At 37.1% G+C, this 17,366-nt stretch overlaps 1 non-coding gene across 1 annotated transcript; it reads left to right on the forward strand.

Annotated features, from left to right (window-relative positions):
- The first annotated feature begins 15,657 nt into the window (after positions 1-15,657).
- Positions 15,658-15,761, forward strand: LOC112650643 (U6 spliceosomal RNA). Its single transcript, XR_003130335.1, has one exon. It is a non-coding gene; the product is annotated as a U6 spliceosomal RNA (small nuclear RNA).
- The last annotated feature ends 1,605 nt before the right edge of the window (positions 15,762-17,366 follow it).

Raw genomic sequence — 17,366 nt, forward strand, 5'->3', positions numbered from 1 at the left:
GTCCTCTTAGGTGAAATTTCTGTTCATGTCTTATGCCCATTTCATGATTGGATTGTTTGTTTCTTGTTTCTTTGCTGTTGAGTTTAATAAGTTCTTTATAGATCTTGGATACTAGCCCTTTATCTGATAGGTCATTTGCAAATATCTTCTCCCATTCTGTAGGTTGTCTTTTAGTTTTGTTGATTGTTTCTTTTGTTGTGCAGAAGCTTTTTATCTTGATTAAGTCACAATAGTTCATTTTTTGCTTTTGTTTCCCTTGCTGTCATAGATGTGTTTTGCAAGAAGTTGCTATGGCCAAGTTCAAAAAGGATGTTGCCTGTGTTCTCCTCTAGGATTTTGATGGATTCTTGTCTCACATTTAGATCTTTCATCCATTTTGAGTTTATCTTTGGGTATGGTGTAAGAGAATGGTCTAGTTTCATTCTTCTGCATGTGGCTGTCCAATTTTCCCAGCACCATTTATTGATGAGAGTATCCTTTTTCCAGTGAATAGTCTTTACTGCTTTACCAAATATTAGTTGACCATAGAGTTGAGGGCCCATTTCTGGGTTCTCTCTTCTGTTCCATTGATCTATGTGTCTGTTTTTGTGCCAGTACCACACTGTCTTGATGATCACAGCTTTGTAGTACAACCTGAAATCTGGCATTGTGATGTCCCCGGCTCTGGTTTTCTTTTTCTATATTCCCTTGGCTATTCGGGGTCTTTTCTGATTTCTCACAAATCTTAAGATGATTTGTTTCAATTCACTGAAGAAAGTCCGTGATATTTTGATAGGGATTGCATTGAACGTATAAATTGCCCTGGGTAGCATAGAAATTTTCACAATATTTATTCTGCCAATCCATGAGCATGGAATGTTTTTCCATCTCTTTGTGTCTTCCTCAATTTCTTTCAGAAGTGTTCTGTAGTTTTTAGGGTATATATCCTTTACCTCTTTCGTTAGGTTTATTCCTAGGTATCCTATGGTTTTGGGTGCAATTGTAAGTTTGATTGACTCCTTAATCTTTCTTCAGGCTCATTGTTAGTATATAGAAATGCCACTGATTTCTGTGCATTGATTTTGTATCCTGCCACATTGCCGAATTGCTGTATGAGTTCTAGCAATCTTGGGGTGGAGTCTTTTGGGTTTTCTACATACAGTGTCATGTCATCTACGAAGAGGGAGAGTTTGACTTCTTTGCCAACTTGACTGCCTTTTATTTCTTTTTGCTGTCTGATTGTTGAGGCTAGGACTTCTAGTACTATGCTGAATAATAGTGGGGAGAGTGGACATCGCTGTTGTGTTCCTCATCTTAGGGAAAAGGCTCTCAGTTTTTCACCATTGAGAATGATTTCACTGTGGGCTTTTCATAAATGGCTTTTAAGATGCTGAGGAATGTTCTCTCCATCCGTACACTCTGAAGAGTTTTGATCAGTTTTGATGCTGCATTTTGTCAAATGCTTTCTCTGCATCTATTGAGAGGATCATATGGTTCTTGTTTTTTCTCTTGTTGATGTGATCTAGCACGTTGATTGTTTTATAAGTGCTGAACCAACCCTACATCCTGGGGATAAATTCCTCTTGGTCCTGGTGAATAATCCTCTTAATGTACTGTTGGATCCTACTGGCAAGTATTTTGGTGAAAATTTTCACATCTGTGTTCATCAGGAATATTGGTCGATAATTCTCCTGTTTGGGTGGGGTCTTTGTCTGGTTTTGGAACCAAGGTAATGCTGGCCTCATTAAATGAGTTTGGAAGTATTCCATCCCTTTCTATCCTTTGGAACAGCTTTAGTAGAAGAGGTATTATTTCTTCTTTAAACATTTGATAGAATTCCCCTGGGAAGCCATCTGGTCCTGGACTTTTGTGTTTTGAGTGGTTTTTGATGACTGCTTCAATTTCTTCACTGGTTATTGACCTGTTCAGGTTTTCTATTTCTTCCTGCTCCAATTTTGGTAATTTGTGGTTTTCCAGAAATGCACCCATTTCTTCTAGACTGCCTAATTTGTTGGCATGTAGCTGTTCATAATACATTTTTAAAATCATTTGTATTTCCTTGGTATTGGTTGTGATCTCTCCTCTATCATTTGTGATTTAATTAATTTGAGTCTTTTCTCTTTTAATAAGGCTGGCTAGGGGTTTATCTATCTTATTAATTCTTTCAAAGAACCAACTCCTGGTTCTCTCCTGGTTTTGCTGATCTCTTCTACAGTTCTTCTGGTCTCTATTTCATTTAGTTCCGCTCAGATCTTTATTATCGTTCTTCTTCTGCTTGGTGTAGACTTTACTTGCTGTTCTTTCTCCAATTCCTTTAGGATGTGAGGTTAGCTTGTGTATTTGAAATTTTTTAGTTTTTTGAGGGAGGCTTGTGTTGCAATGTATTCACTCTTAGGACTGCTTTTGCTGTATCTCCAAGATTTTGAATGGTTGTATCTTCATTTTCATTAGTTTCCATGAGTCTTTTTAGTTCTTCTCTAATTTCCTGATTGGCCTGTTCGTCTTTTATTAGGATGCTCTTTAACCTCCATGTGTTTGAGTTTCTTCCAAATTTCTTCTTGTGATTGAGTTCTAGTTGCAAAGTATTGTGGTCTGAAAATATTCAGGGGACAATCTCAATCTTTTGAGACCTGATTTGTGACCCAGTGTGTGGTCTATTCTGGAGAAAGGTCCATATGTACTTGAGAAGAATGTGTATTCAGTTGCGTTCAGGTGGAAAGTTCTGTATATATCTATGAAATCTCTTTGGTCCTATGTATCATTTAAGGCTCTTGTTTCTTCGGTGATGTTGTGCTTAGAAGATCTGACATTTGCAGTAATTGCTGTGTTGAAGTCTCCTACTATTTGTGTATGATTATCTAAGTATCTCTTTACTTTGGTTATTAATTGATATACTTGGTGGCTCCCATATTAGGGGCATAAAATATTCATGATTGTTAGGTCTTCTTGTTGGATAGACCATTTAAGTATGATACAGTTTCCATCTTTGTCTCTTACTACAGTCTTTGGGATAAACTTTATCTGATATGAGAATTGCTACTCCAGCTTTCTTTTGAGGACCATTTAAAAGGTAAATGTTTCTCCCGCCTTTCATTTTCATTATCCTTAGGTCTAAAATGAGTCTCTTGTAGACAGTATATAGATGGGTCTTGCTTTTTTATCCATTCCAATACCCTGCATCTTTTGATGGGATCATTTAACTCATTCACATTCAGAGTTACTATTGACAGATATGAATTTAGTGTCATTGTATTACCTATACAGTCCCTGTTTTTGTAGATTGTTTCTTTGGGCTTCCTCTTTCTTTTAAAGGGTCCCCTGCAGTATTTCTTGCAGAGCTGGTTTGGTGGTCACATATTATTTCCATTTCTGCTTATCCTGGATGCTTTTTCTCTCTTCTTTTATTCTAAATGACAGCCTTTCTGGATAAAGTATTCTTGCCTGCATGTTCTTCTCATTTAGGACCCTGAATATATCCTGCCAGCCCCTTCTGGCCTGTCAGGTCTCTGTGGAGAGGTCTGCTATTAATCTGATATTTCTCCCCATTTAAGTAAAAATCTATTGTCTTGTGCTGCTTTAAGAATTTTCCCTTTATCTTTGAAATTTGCAAGCTTCACTATTAAATGTGAATTTAATATCTCTATCTCTTGGATCTGAATACCTGTTTCTTTCCCAAGATTTGGGAAGTTCTCAGCTATGATTTGTTCAAATATGTTTTGTGGTCCTCTCTCAGGCTCTTCTGGAATCTAAATTAGACATACATTTTTCCTTCTCAAGCTATCATTTATTTCCCTAAGCCTTTCTGTGTGGGCTCTTGCCTTTTTTTTTTTTTTAATTTTTTTCCTCAGTTTCCTTCCTTACCATCAACTTGTCTTCTATGTCACTCACTCTCTCTTCCACCTCATTAACCCCAGTAGTTAGAACATCCAGTTTGGATTGCATCTCAGTTAATTTATTTTTAATTTTGGCCTGATTAGATCTCAATTCTGCAGTAACGAAGTGTCTAGAGTCCTTTATGCTTTTTTTCCAGAGCCACCAGTAACTTTATAATTGTACTTATGAATTGAATTTCTGACTTTGTATTTAAATCCAAATTCTGTAACTCTGTGGCAGAGTACTGTTTCCAGTTCTTTCTTTGGTGGTGAATTATTCCTTCTAGTCATTTTGCCCCATGCAGTGTGGCTGTATGAGCTGGCTGAGTCAAAAATATCAACCAGGACATAAGTAAAATACACCCTAGATGATTCTGAAGAGGCAAGAGACCAGAAAATAAAAGAAAAAGAAGAACAGAACAAAATAAAACAAAGGACCACTAAAGTGAAAAACAAATTCTAAAACAAAGTAGTAAAAATAAAAATCCAAAACAAAGAACAAGAAAAAAGAAAGAAAAAAAAGTAAAGAAAAGAGGAAAAAGAAAAAAAAAGGGATGGTGGTGATGACGAAGTTGTAGTAGAGAGAGAATGTAGTCCCCCTGAGGGGACCTAGAGGGTGATCATCTTGGTTCTGAGTGTATTTTATTTCGTATGTTAGAAGATGCTCAGTCTCAAATATATATAAACCAGCAATACTTGTAGAGAACCCCAACATTGACCACCAAAACATCAACAATATAAAAGAGGGGGGCAGAATGGGAAGGAAGAGAGAATATAATCTCACAGAATGAGCCAGGATGGTGTTCCACTTGGTTCTGGGTGTATGTTGCTCATACTTTATAAGGTTGTAACTTCCACCATTATAAAACAAAACAAGGCAGAAAAAAACTAAAAAACAAAAACCCATATCTCATATTATGTACCCAAATTAAATTGAATACATTGAAGGGAATCCAGAAGTCAAAAAATATATCTAAGACATGTAATTGTAGAAATATGAAAGTCAAAAAGGAAAAAACTTAAAAATGAAGAGCTGGTAAAATATTGTAGTTGGTGGGAAAAGAGGAAATATATTAGAAATCTTTAGTCTTATATAAAAACGCGTCATAATGGAAAAAGAAAAAAAAAGGACCTTCTAGTTCTATATACTATTTTCTCTCATTCCTGGAGCTTCACAGCGCTGCTGGGTGGAGAACTTGCTCTTCCCCGTCCTTCCAGCTGGTCTTCTGGGGCGGGGCCTGCTGTGTCGGTTCTCAGGTGTGTGCACCTGGGGAGATGCTCCGCCCCTGCCGGTGCCGGGCTCAGCGGGAGCTGCTGACCCCGTGAGGCCCCGTCCCCTGGCGGCCCCGCCCCTCCCAGGCGCAGGGTGACCCAGGAGGGACAACCCCCCTGGCGGCGGCCGGGTCCCCAGCCCCGGCGTCAGCTCCCGCGGTACCGACCGCAGCTCCCCGTCCGCACTGGCCTGGATGCTCCGGGGCGGGGGGCGCGGCCCCGCACAGCTCGGGGGCGCCCGGCGGCGGCGGCAGGAGCGTCCCCGCCGTCCCGGGCCCTCCCCGCCTCCCCGCCTCCCCGCCTCCCCGTCCCGGGGGGAGCGCAGGGTCCCGGCCGTGTCCCCCGCGCCCTGGGCTCCGGGGCCTGCGCTGCTGGGGTCGCTCCCGGGGCCGCGGCTCCCGAAGGCAGCAGGGCGCAGCCCCCTCCGCCCGGAGCCCCCGCCCGGAGCCCCCGCCCGCCCGGCTGCTCCCCGAGGCCCCGCCGGGCGCTCCAGCCCTTTCCCGCGCTCGGCCCGCGGGGTGTGGGGCGCCCTGCCCCGGGCGCACGTCCTGCCAGTGACCCCGGGAGGCTGGAGGCCCCACGGCCCCTCCGCGGCTCCGCCCGGGCTCCCCGCTCAGCGCCTTTCCCTCGGGAAGAATCCGGGGCGGATGTGAAGTTCCCGCCTCGGGGATCCCTGGGTGGCTCAGTGGTTCAGCGCCTGCCTTTGGCCCAGGGCGCGATCCTGGAGACCCTGGATCGAGTCCCAAGGTCGGGCTCCCGGCATGGAGCCTGCTCTCCCTCCTCCTGTGTCTCTGCCTATCATAAATAAATAAGTAAATTTTTAAGAAAATAAAATAAAGTTCCCGCTTCTCCGGGGCGGGGCCTTCCTGTGCGGAGGCTTTCATCCCTGGCCTTAGCCCGGCTCCCCGCGGGCCCTCCCTCACTGGATTCTTTTTTATTTTATTTTTTTCCACCTTCCAACCTTGTTAGAAGCGAAAACCCTTCTCTCTGTAGCGTTCCAGCTGTTGTCTCCTTAGATCTCAGGTCGGATTTATAGGTGTTCAGGATCGTTTGAAACTAGTCTAAGTGAGTTGGTGGGGCCAGGCGAGGTAAGGACCCTACTCCTCCGCGTCTTGCTCCTCCCTTCTCTATAGGATGGAGTGAGTCTTCTACATGCAGTTGTTTTTGGAAATCAGGGTAATGAGTAACTCACTCTTCAGGGCCTACTGTGGGTGAGAATCAGGAAGAGACGAATTCTTTGCTGCTAAACATAACTGAAACACATAATCTCTCACTTATCTAAGAAACCTGAAATAAGTAAAGGTTTGGCACAATAGTTAACACAGAGTAGGTACTCAATAAAGGTTACCCCTGTCTCTACAGGGCCCTAGGAGGAGACAGAATTCATAAGAACAGGGGGAATTTAAAGAATCATTAACAAAAAAAAAAAAAAAAAGAATCATTAACAAGGTATAAATTTGTTACTATGTAAGTAGGGTATCATGGAGACAGTAAGTCCAGGAACTAGTTTCTAATGCTAGGATTGAGAGCGATGATACAGGTTGGAATTACTAAATCTTAGAAATTTAGAGGGAGAAAAATGTGATGGTAGATGGGTAGAAAGCAGATTGCAGAAGACCAGAAGGGGAAAAGGGCACTTACTGAGAAACACGGAAGAAGACTGAAAGCTAACACAGCTAAAAGATTTGAAATATGGGTCTATAATGTTTAATTTCAAATATTCACAATTCTTGATAAAAATCTCCATGTCATTGGTAGATTCACTGCTGCTGCTGTTTTGTGGATGGGAGTTGTCTGTTTTGGTGAAAATTACAGAAAAACGTCTCTTTGCATATGTGGATCAATAACAAGGATTTTTTTCTCCCCTCAATTTATGATCTGTGGTTAATTTTATATTTTGGTATTAGATGGGACATGAGGCAAGAAATATGGAAAAGACTGGTAGAGTGCTGGGAAACCCTATCTGGTTTATTTATAGGATAGAACTGAGAGCCTTCTAAGAGGAAGGCAATCCAAAGACAGGAGTCAAGCTAACCCAAATGATAGCCTCCCATTGTCAGGGCCGTATGGGGTGTGTGTGTGTGTGTGTATGTGTGTCGAGTGCCATTTTAAATAAAAAGAATAATAGCTTCCATTTACTAAGTACCTGACACTGCATTTAATCTTCACCGCAATTCACTTATACATATGCATGATAAAGTAAAATAGGATATACATCTCCAGGACTACCCAGTTAGTAGTCAAATAGATTTGAACCAAATCAGGTAAGTGTGATTCCAAAGAAATACTCATACTACAACACCTTCATGATGGTTTCTGGTATTGGATTTGCACTCACAGATGAGAGCCAGAACTAGCAGGCTATGTGTTATAGATGGTAACATGGCCCCACTTGAAACTCCAGCTAATGTGACCTCTAATATTACATTAACTTTACAAAAGGCTTTCCTCTAACCATTGCAGAACAAGATGTCCTTCAAAAATAATAACAATTATCAACCACTTTGCTTAAAAATAGCAACAGTAACAACAACAACAAATGAATACGTAAGACTTCCATGGTCTATTGACTGCTATAGAAGAGGCTTGGCCCTCAACATCTCCCTGCCCTAAGTGTCACGGGTCATTTTATACCAGGAGCTTGGAAACTCTACTTTGTTATGTCCTTGGAACATTTTTGCCCTCCTACCTGGAGGTTTTTTCCTCCTCCAGCTGACCATATGGTGGCTGTTTGGCAAACCTGCTGCTGTCCATCCTCTGCACATGGCTATTAAAACAGTGCTCTTGCAAAGGGACAATGAGGAAATATTTTTATGCTTCTCTTCCTATCTAGTGAGCATTTAGTTATACTATATGCTATATTATATAGGTGCATATATATATATATATATATATATATATATATATATATAGTATGTATAATTTTGGCCACGATAGATGATAGATAGATAGATAGATAGATAGATAGATAGATAGATAGATAATACATAGTTAGAAGATGTTAGCTCACTCAAAAGGATTGTTTTAAATAAGGGTTTTCTTTGTACCTCAAATAAATGCAACCCATCCTAGGACTCCCAGGATTCTATAATCCTGAATGGGGAAAAAGTAATTCTGAAAAGAAGAGAAAAAAATGTTGCATGTTTTGTAATAGGTATGGAGTTCTGAGGCTCATAATATAAAGATTATCATAATAATTCATAATCTCTCTTATTTAGCAAACATTAAGACATCTGCTATAATAATAAAAGTTATTTATTATATTTCCACAATGTGATAGGCACTTTGCACTTGCCACTTCTAATCCAAAACAGCATTATTCCTATTTCACAGATTAAGAGACTGAAGCTCAAATGATTGACATAATTGATTTAAAATAGTACAGTTTTCAAGGAGCTAGGACCAGATTTAACTGCTATCTGCAGGAACCCCAGGTGGCTCGGCGGTTTAGTGCCACCTTCAGCCCAGGGTGTCATCTTGGAGACCTGGGATTGAGTCCCGTGTCAGGCTCCTTGCATGGAGCCCGCTTCTCCCTCTGCCTGTATCTCTGCCTCCTGTGTCTCTTATGAATAAATAAATAAAATCTTTTTTTTTTAAAAAAAAACTGCTATCTGGATGATTCACAATAAAATATTCTTTCTTCTGTACTTGGCCATTTGTCTTTGTATCAGGCACAGTGCAAGGTAGATCATAAAGGTGGAACATACCCTTGAAGGGCATGCAGCTTGGTGGGGAAAGTAAGCCATGGAAACTCTTATTGTTATATATTCTTTTTTGTGGTTAGTTTCTTTCTCCACAGTACTCCAGAAGGTCAGCTGGAAAAGACACATCATACACCTTCTCCAACCTTCCCTCTCCAAAGTGACCACCTAAACAAACTAATAGAAGTGCTGCATTGGAAATACTAAATGAGATAACTTTTTTTTTCCACTCTCAATCCTTAAAATTTTGTTTTTAAGTGTAATCATACCCCTCCTGCGGATTTGCCAACTGCAATCTGTAAGATAGAAGATAAACTAATAAATATCTCTAACAGCATAACTCATGGATCCATTCAGAAGGGGCATTTTAGAAGGGCTATTTTCTTTTGTGCAGTGCTGAAAGTATAGACTCAGATTAGACCTAAGGCTGAAGGTAGAAAAGCAAAAGCAAGCCCTTGCATGCACACAGTGTTTGATTCTAATTCAGGTCAGAACTCCGCAAACCAGATCCCATCCTTTGGTGGGTTTGAAGTAAGTACATGGATTAAAACTATGAAACATGTCCTTTGCTTTGTCAGAGTGGTCATGAGTCATCCCTACCCTGAGGATTTCAGTTGTTGAAAGGCATTATTCTGAGCTAAGGAAAAACTCAGGATGATTGATGCTGGCCATCTTTAGACATGGGTTCTCTTGAGGATATCTCTGATACTGACTTGCCAATGAGTTGCTGTGTGACCCTGGAAAAGTCATCTCCTTTAAAAATCTCTCTGTATAATAGGAAATAATTAATCCTGCTCTTTGAATTATATATATATGTAAATAATATATTATCATAAATAATAAAATTACATTATAAATAATAATATATATATACACATACATACACTCAAGTTTAAGTTTAAGTTTTTAAAGATAACTTTTAAAATTAAGTATTCATTTACAATGTTCTGGGCACAGTACTAGGCATAATGCTCACATAATTTCAGTGACTCTCCACAAGGTCTCTACAAGGGTATTATTACCACTGCCCTCATTTTATAGATGCACAAATTAGGTAACTTGACACAATCCACTCTGGTTTTGATTGAGCCAGATCACTTTATCTACATTCATAGCTCATGTTCACATTATAAATTGACAGAATTCTGTGATTAATAATATAAGCCTCTTACTAGATTACAAACTATTCATGTTTGTATCTCCTAGAGCATCTTGTGGAATATTGGCACCTAGTAGGAACTCAACAAGTTTTATTTTATGATTCATAAATATGAATCAAAAAGTAGACAAAATAACTTGTTATCATCATTAATACCTTTTTATCAATAATATAATAGAAAAGGCCAGATTCCCTAGAAGCTATGGTGAATTATATATCATTATATATTTAGGCCTAGACAATAACTTACATTATATATTTTTTCCAAAAATGAAGAGAAAAAGTACAGTGGAAGTCTTATGTGGAAAATAATAGCAGTGTCATACTACAAGAAGATATTTTTGGATTTACAACTGAGTAGTTCCAATATATCTTAATATTTTATTTTCTATTACTTTTTAAATTTTAATTCCAGTATAGTTAATATACACTATTATAATAGTTTTAGGTATACAATATAGTGATTCAACAATTCTTTTTTTTTTTTTTAAGATTTATTCATTTATTTGAAAGACAGAAAGAGCATGAGCAGGGAAAGGGAACAGAGGGAAATCTCAATCAGATTCCCTGCTGAGTGTGGAGCCCAGCTGCCACTGGATCCCAGGACCCTGAGATCATGACATGAGCTGAAATCAAGAGTGGAACCCTCAACCTACTGAGCCACCCAGATGACCCAGTAATTCAACAATTCAATACATTAGTCAGTTCTCATCATGATAAGTTTGATCTTTAATTCCCTTTGCCTATTTCACTCATATCCCCACCTATCTACCCTCTCGTAACTTTCAGTGTGTTCTCAGTAGTTAAGAGTCTCTCCATTTCTCTCTCTCTCTCTCCCCTCTCTCTTATCTTTCCTTTGCTCATTTGTTCTGTTACTAGGTTCCACATGTGAGTTAAATCATATGGTATTTGTCTTTCTCTGACTTATTTCACTTAACATTATACTCTAGTTCCATCCATGTTGTGGCAAATGTCAGGATTTCATTCTTTTGTATGGCTGAATAGTATTCCATAAATATATATACCACCTGTTCTTTATCCATTCATATATTGATGGACACTTGGGCTTTTCCATATTTTGACTATTGTAGATAATGCTGCAATGAACATAGGAAGTACATGTATCACTTTGAGTTAGTGTTTTTGTATTTTCAGAATAAGTAGCCAGTAGTGTGATTAATGGATCATAAGGTAGTTCTATTTTTAGCCTTTTGGTGAATCTCCATACTGTTTTCCAGAGTGGCTGAACCAATTTGCATTCCCATTAACAGTGCAAGAGAATTCTTTTTTCTCCAGGTCCTCACATCCTCACCAAAGCCTGTTGTTTATTGTGTTTCTGATTTTAGCCATTCTAATATGAGGTGATATCTCATTGTAGTTTTGATTTATATTTCCCTGATAATGAGTATCGTTGAGTATCTTTTCATGTATCTGTTGGCCATTTGTATGTCTTCTTTGGGAGAAATATCTGTTCATGTCTTCTAATATTTTAAAACTTGGTCTGTTCATTGAAATAATGAAGCCTCTACTCACATGGCATAAATGATACTTTTGCAGTATAATATCTTACTATATTTTATAGAATTTGAGAAGCTTACATATTTGTTTTTATGTCTATAATTAATTGTGATTCTTGTCCTATGAAACTAAATTCTGGAACATCTTTACAAACCAGTTTCAAATATATTTAAAAGGAGAGAATTACCCAGTGTTTAGGAGAGTTAGTAGAAGTACACACACAAGCACAAAAGTCTGTGGAAATGCATTTATGTGTGTGTGTATGTATGTGCATATATATATATATATATATATATACATAAAATCATAGTGCACATTTTTTTAAAAAAAACATGTATCTGTTTTTTGAATCTAATCTATGGAATTCAAAGGTAGGGAGGGAGAAGGGAAGGAGGCCAAACAGAATAATTTCTGTAATTGAGATATTAGTAAAAATATGCTTTCCATGAGCAAATAAGCCATCTCTATACCCAAGGATTCCTGAGTCCACATGTGCACTATACATACATATATTTGTTACTATGTCATGAAAATTAAGGAATACCCAGCATTTCTCTAAATTTAGAGGGGGAAATTTTGGATAACAAAATTTAAAGACTATGTGGCATATGTAAAATTCAGTTTGGGAATTCTGAGGAGCACCTTCAAAACAGGCACTCACCTCCTATGGGTGGCTAAAACTAAGACTGCCCATAAGTAATAAGACATCAGGTAAAATCACAAGACCATGCTCCAACAGAAGTTAATTCTCAAATGGAAACTCTGTATGCTGGGTTCCAGAACAGGTAGCAGAATATATTTATCTACTGTCCACCAGGTGATTTTCCTCCTAAGCTTTGTTATAGTTTTGAATAAATTGACATCCATGCTCTAACAGATTTTACTATTTTATAAATACATAAATTAAAATAATTGTTCAATAGGTACAGTTTTGAAGCTATTTGGTTAGATCAATTCTTCATTCACTTTGGGAATCATTTTTCTGTTTATCTCCTTTTTTTAGTTGCAGGAATAGAACTTTCTAATCCTAGGGAAATACATATTTTTTTATTATTTAAAAAAAATTTTTTTTAAATCACACCCAGCACTGAGAGGAACCCGTGCCTAATGAGCATATTTGTGCTTCTGTACCAGAACTCTGCTCCTGAAAGTCAACCAATCAGGGACAGCCCCTGCTTCTGACAGCCAATCACCGACTCTGAAGACCCCGCTTTTGGGCTAAAGGCCAACAAACCTCTAAACAGACTCTTCTGAAAGATCACCCACCAATTCTGAACACCACACTTCCAACACACTCTGTTTGATCAGCAGTTTTGATGCCCCATGTCCTGCAACTACAGATCTGCCTTCCCTAGGAAGCAACAAATCTTGCTTTGGTGCTTTGGTGGGAGCTCACCACTTCCTTCATTCTTTGATAGCAGTGAGTTTCCAAATGAAAGGATGCAGGAAAGAAAGTGCATCCCTCTCTTCTTATCCACTAAAATTTGGTTATGGCACAAACTTTCCCCCAACATTAAACTATCCTTAATGTACAGTGTATGCATCTTAATTTACTACTTACTAGTCTGCATTTTTCTCTTTCCAAAAATGAGATATGTGTGCTACTTGCAGTTTAGAAGACCATTTTGCTGGTGCGGAGATGAACCTCAAAAGTGCGTGTGTGCAATCTTTAATATGTATTTGAAAGAAATGTAAAACTAACATATAAAATCAGTGATTTCAGTAATATTATTGCTTAAGTCAAAGTGAACATAAGATGCACATTTGAAAATGAATCCGTTTAAAGAAAAATATTGAATAAACAAAATAAAGATAATTGTTATGGTAAAATAATAATGTTAGTATACAAATATTTAAAGTTTGAGCAATGTGCACCACATATTATAAGCTCTTTGAAGAAAGAGATTAGCCCCCATCACTTCTGCCTAACACAATGTCTAGTACATAGAAAGTGTTGGGTAAATATTTGCTAACTGAATGAGTAGAATTCCAGATGAGAGTAAGAATAATCAAGAACAATCACCAACAAGAGCCACTGTAATATTAGATAATGATGGCCACAGGAAGTAAGGGTAAAAACATAGTTTGGTATGATGCTCTTCAAGAAATTTTGAGGATTTGTCCCTAAAATGACCTTCTTATTCAAACTTATCTGAAAACTCTTAGCATTTGTCTTCGTAACTCATTTGACATGTAAGCATATTTTCTTTTGTATTAATGGAAAGAACTTACAGTTTGGCATTTTGGTTCACAAAACAATTTCACATATATTATTGATTAGATTGTTTTAGCAATTTGATTAGATAGGGAGGGCATGCTTTTCTATTTTGTGAGAAAACTAGGGCTCGTGGGGGTTAAATGACTTATTCACCTTGAACAAATACTTATTAAGCACTTATCCAGTGCAAGGATCAAGTGTCTTGGAATTGCACAGGAAGCTCATTGGGCTTTTGGCTTTTCATTTTGTGGAGGTGCTTAGGTGGTGACTAGGTCTAAGTTCTGGATTTGCTTTGTGATTGGTAAGGCCATAATTTTTCCTGATAGTATATAAAAACTAGGATTAAGATTTTTAACTCTATAGAACTCCTTCAAATGTAAGGAAAAGGCTCTGTGTTTTGAGAATAGATTAAATAATAGAACCAATATCTTAACTTTATGTAGCTAATACTTTTCCTTCTATTCCTATTTTGTTAGAGTTTTAGTTTAGGGATTGTTGAATTTTATCAGATACTTTTTTTCAGATGCCATTTGTATGTTTATAATGTTTTTTTTTCTTTCATTTGTTGATATAGTGAATTATATTGATAGATTTCCTAATTTAGGGCCATGATTAAAATCTTGGAACAAATGTTTTTAGTCAGTATATTTTTCCACACATCTTCGTACATTCCATTGATTGTATCTTATTTATTATTTTTATATCTATACCCATTAGTGAGATTGGTCTGTGAATTTATTATATACTCTTTGTAGCAGGTTTGACAGTTTATGATATCATGAAATTCATTGAACAGTCCACCATCTTTACCTACAAGGTGTAAAGTAGAAGATACGCTCTTCAAGAACAGGGGCCTTATTTTATTTAATATTGTATACTGCAGCCTAAAACAGTAACTTGATATATACTGAGCACTTGATATATATTAGTATAAGGTATGAAGAAAGAAAAGAACAAGGAACAGGAGGGAGAATGAGCGGGCCTGTGAATTAGCTATGATATTATCAGTTGCTATTTTCGATAAAAAATATTTACACTCTTTCAGCCTCTTCTATATTTACCTGATCTACTCAAGTTTTCTAATTCTTCATTTATCTGGGTTCATCATATTACCCATTTTCTTTATATTTTAAATTTTGTTGCCATAGAGTTTCCTGTAGTATTCTCTTATATACTACAAATTTATTCTTTTTCTGGATGTGGTTGGGTCTCCTTTATCATCCATAACCTTGCAGCTTTTCACCTGTTTTCTCTCTTCCCTTTCCCCCTTGAATTTGGATTAGGAGATGTTTACTTCTTTTCAGCTTGTCAGAGGATTAGCTTTTGTATTTATCTCTTCTACTATTTTTGTTTTGTTTTCTAGTCCATTACTTTCAGATTGTATACGTTAATTCTCTTTTCTTACTCTGTCTTGGTAGGTTTTGTTGTTTCACATTTTTTTTGAGATGAATGTTAACTTTTCTTAATTTCATTCTTTATTTTTATTTTATTATTTTTAAAAGATTTTATTTATTTACTCATGAGAGACACAGAGAGAGAAGCAGGCTCCATGCAGGAAGCCTGATGTGGGACTAGATCCTGGGACTCCAGTTTCATGCTCTGGGCCAAAGGCAGATGTCCAACCGCTGAGCCACCCAGGCGTCCCATCATTCTTTCTTTTTAAATATAAAATAATTTAAGGTTATAGCTTTTGCCATGAATATTGCTTTTGCTGTTTCCCATACATTTTAGTGTTTACTGTTTTCAATAAGTATTAGTGTTTTCTTTTTAATTCTTTTCAGATAAAATGTAATTTTAGTTTTGCTTGCCCTTTAAGACAAAGATTATATAGGAAAGTCATTAATTATTTTAAAGAAGATAGTATTTTACTATTATATTTTTCTTATTTTATTGGATGATTTTTAGAGTGTAGGATTTATGATAAAAAATTTTTATTGAATGCTCACTTTGGCAGTACATATGTTAAAATTGGAATGATACAGAGATTAGCATGGCCCCTGCACAAGGATGACAGGCAAATTTGTGAAGTATTCCATGATTTTTTAGCAGCACACGAAATAAGTGATGGTGAGGATGCAGAGAAAGGGGAACCCTCTTGCACTGTTGGTGGCAATGCAAACTGGTGTAGCCACTCTGGAAAACAGTAATGGAGGTTCCTCAAAAAGTTGAAAATAGAACTACCCTATAATCCAGCAATTGTACCACTAGGTATTTACCCAAAGGATACAAAAATACAGATTCAAAGGGGTACATGTACACCAGTGTTTATAGCAGCATTACTAACAATAACCAAACTATGGAAAGAGCCCAAATGTCCATTGACTGATGATTGGATAAAAAAGAGGTGATATATATACACAACTGAATATTACTCAGCCATCAAGAGGACTGAAATCTTGCCATTTGCAACCATGTGGATGGAGCTAGAGTGTATTATGCTAGGCAAAATAAGTCAGTCAGAGAAAAACAAATACCTTATGAAACAAAATAAAGGAACATAAGAGAAACGGGGAAAAGAGACAGAGAGAGGGAACAAATCATAAGAGACTCTTACCTATGGAGAACGAACTGAGCGTTGATGGAGGGGAGGGCTAAATGGGCGATGGATATTAAGGGGGGTCACTTGGGTTGACCTGAGTGTTAAATGTAAATAATGAATCACTAAATTCTACTCCTGAAACCAATATTACAGTATATGTTAACTAACTAGAATTTAAATAAAAAATTGAAAACAAATATTGAAGTCTTATTTGTATCCAAATATGTAATTGATTTTTGTAAATTTCTATTAAATGTAACAAAATATTCTCTATTCCCCAAATATGAGATTCAACACATCAATTGAATAAAGTTGATCAAATATATTATTAAATTTCTCTATGTCCTTATTAATATTTTGTCTACTTGATCTGATTGTAAGAAATATGTTGAAATATGCCATCACTAATTTTTTACTGGGTTCTCTTGAATCACTATTAGTTTTTGCTTTATTTCTTTAACTCTTCTGTTTTTCAATATCTACAGAGTTAGGACTGTTTTTCTGCTTCATAAATTATACCTTTTAATATTATGTAATATCTCTTTTTTCTACCTAGGAATTTTAATTTTAAAGCTAATCTTAGCCTGATATTGCACTTCCTGTTTTGTTTTTATTTATATTTGCGAAGTCATAGGTCTATCCCCTTATTTCCATGTTTATCTATTCTCTTTAATTGTGTTTCTGGTAAATAATAAATAGTTCAAATTTTATTTTTACTCCAATCTAATATTCTGTGATCTTTATTGGGAGAATTTGTCATTTATGTTTGCATAATGATATACTTGATTTTATTTAATACTCCATACTTCGTTATTTATTTTAATTTTTTAATGTCTATTAAGTTGTTATTAACTTTATTAATTGCTTCTTCCCCCTTATTACCTAAAGATTTCTAGTATAATTTTATTTTTCGTAAATGGTCACCTTCATTTTCCTTATGCCCATAATTATACCCACATTTATTTAATATTATATGAAAACAAGATCAAAACTCTTTCCCTAATTAAGGCTCTTCAATCCTCTGCTTCTCCTTCTCCTCCTAATAAGGTGAGAACTTTAGAATATTTTCACTTGCTCACTAGTTTCCCCTAACCCCATCTGCACACCA

The sequence above is a fragment of the Canis lupus genome, chromosome 11 (assembly GCF_003254725.2).
Source record: "Canis lupus dingo isolate Sandy chromosome 11, ASM325472v2, whole genome shotgun sequence".
Lineage (NCBI taxonomy): Eukaryota > Metazoa > Chordata > Mammalia > Carnivora > Canidae > Canis > Canis lupus.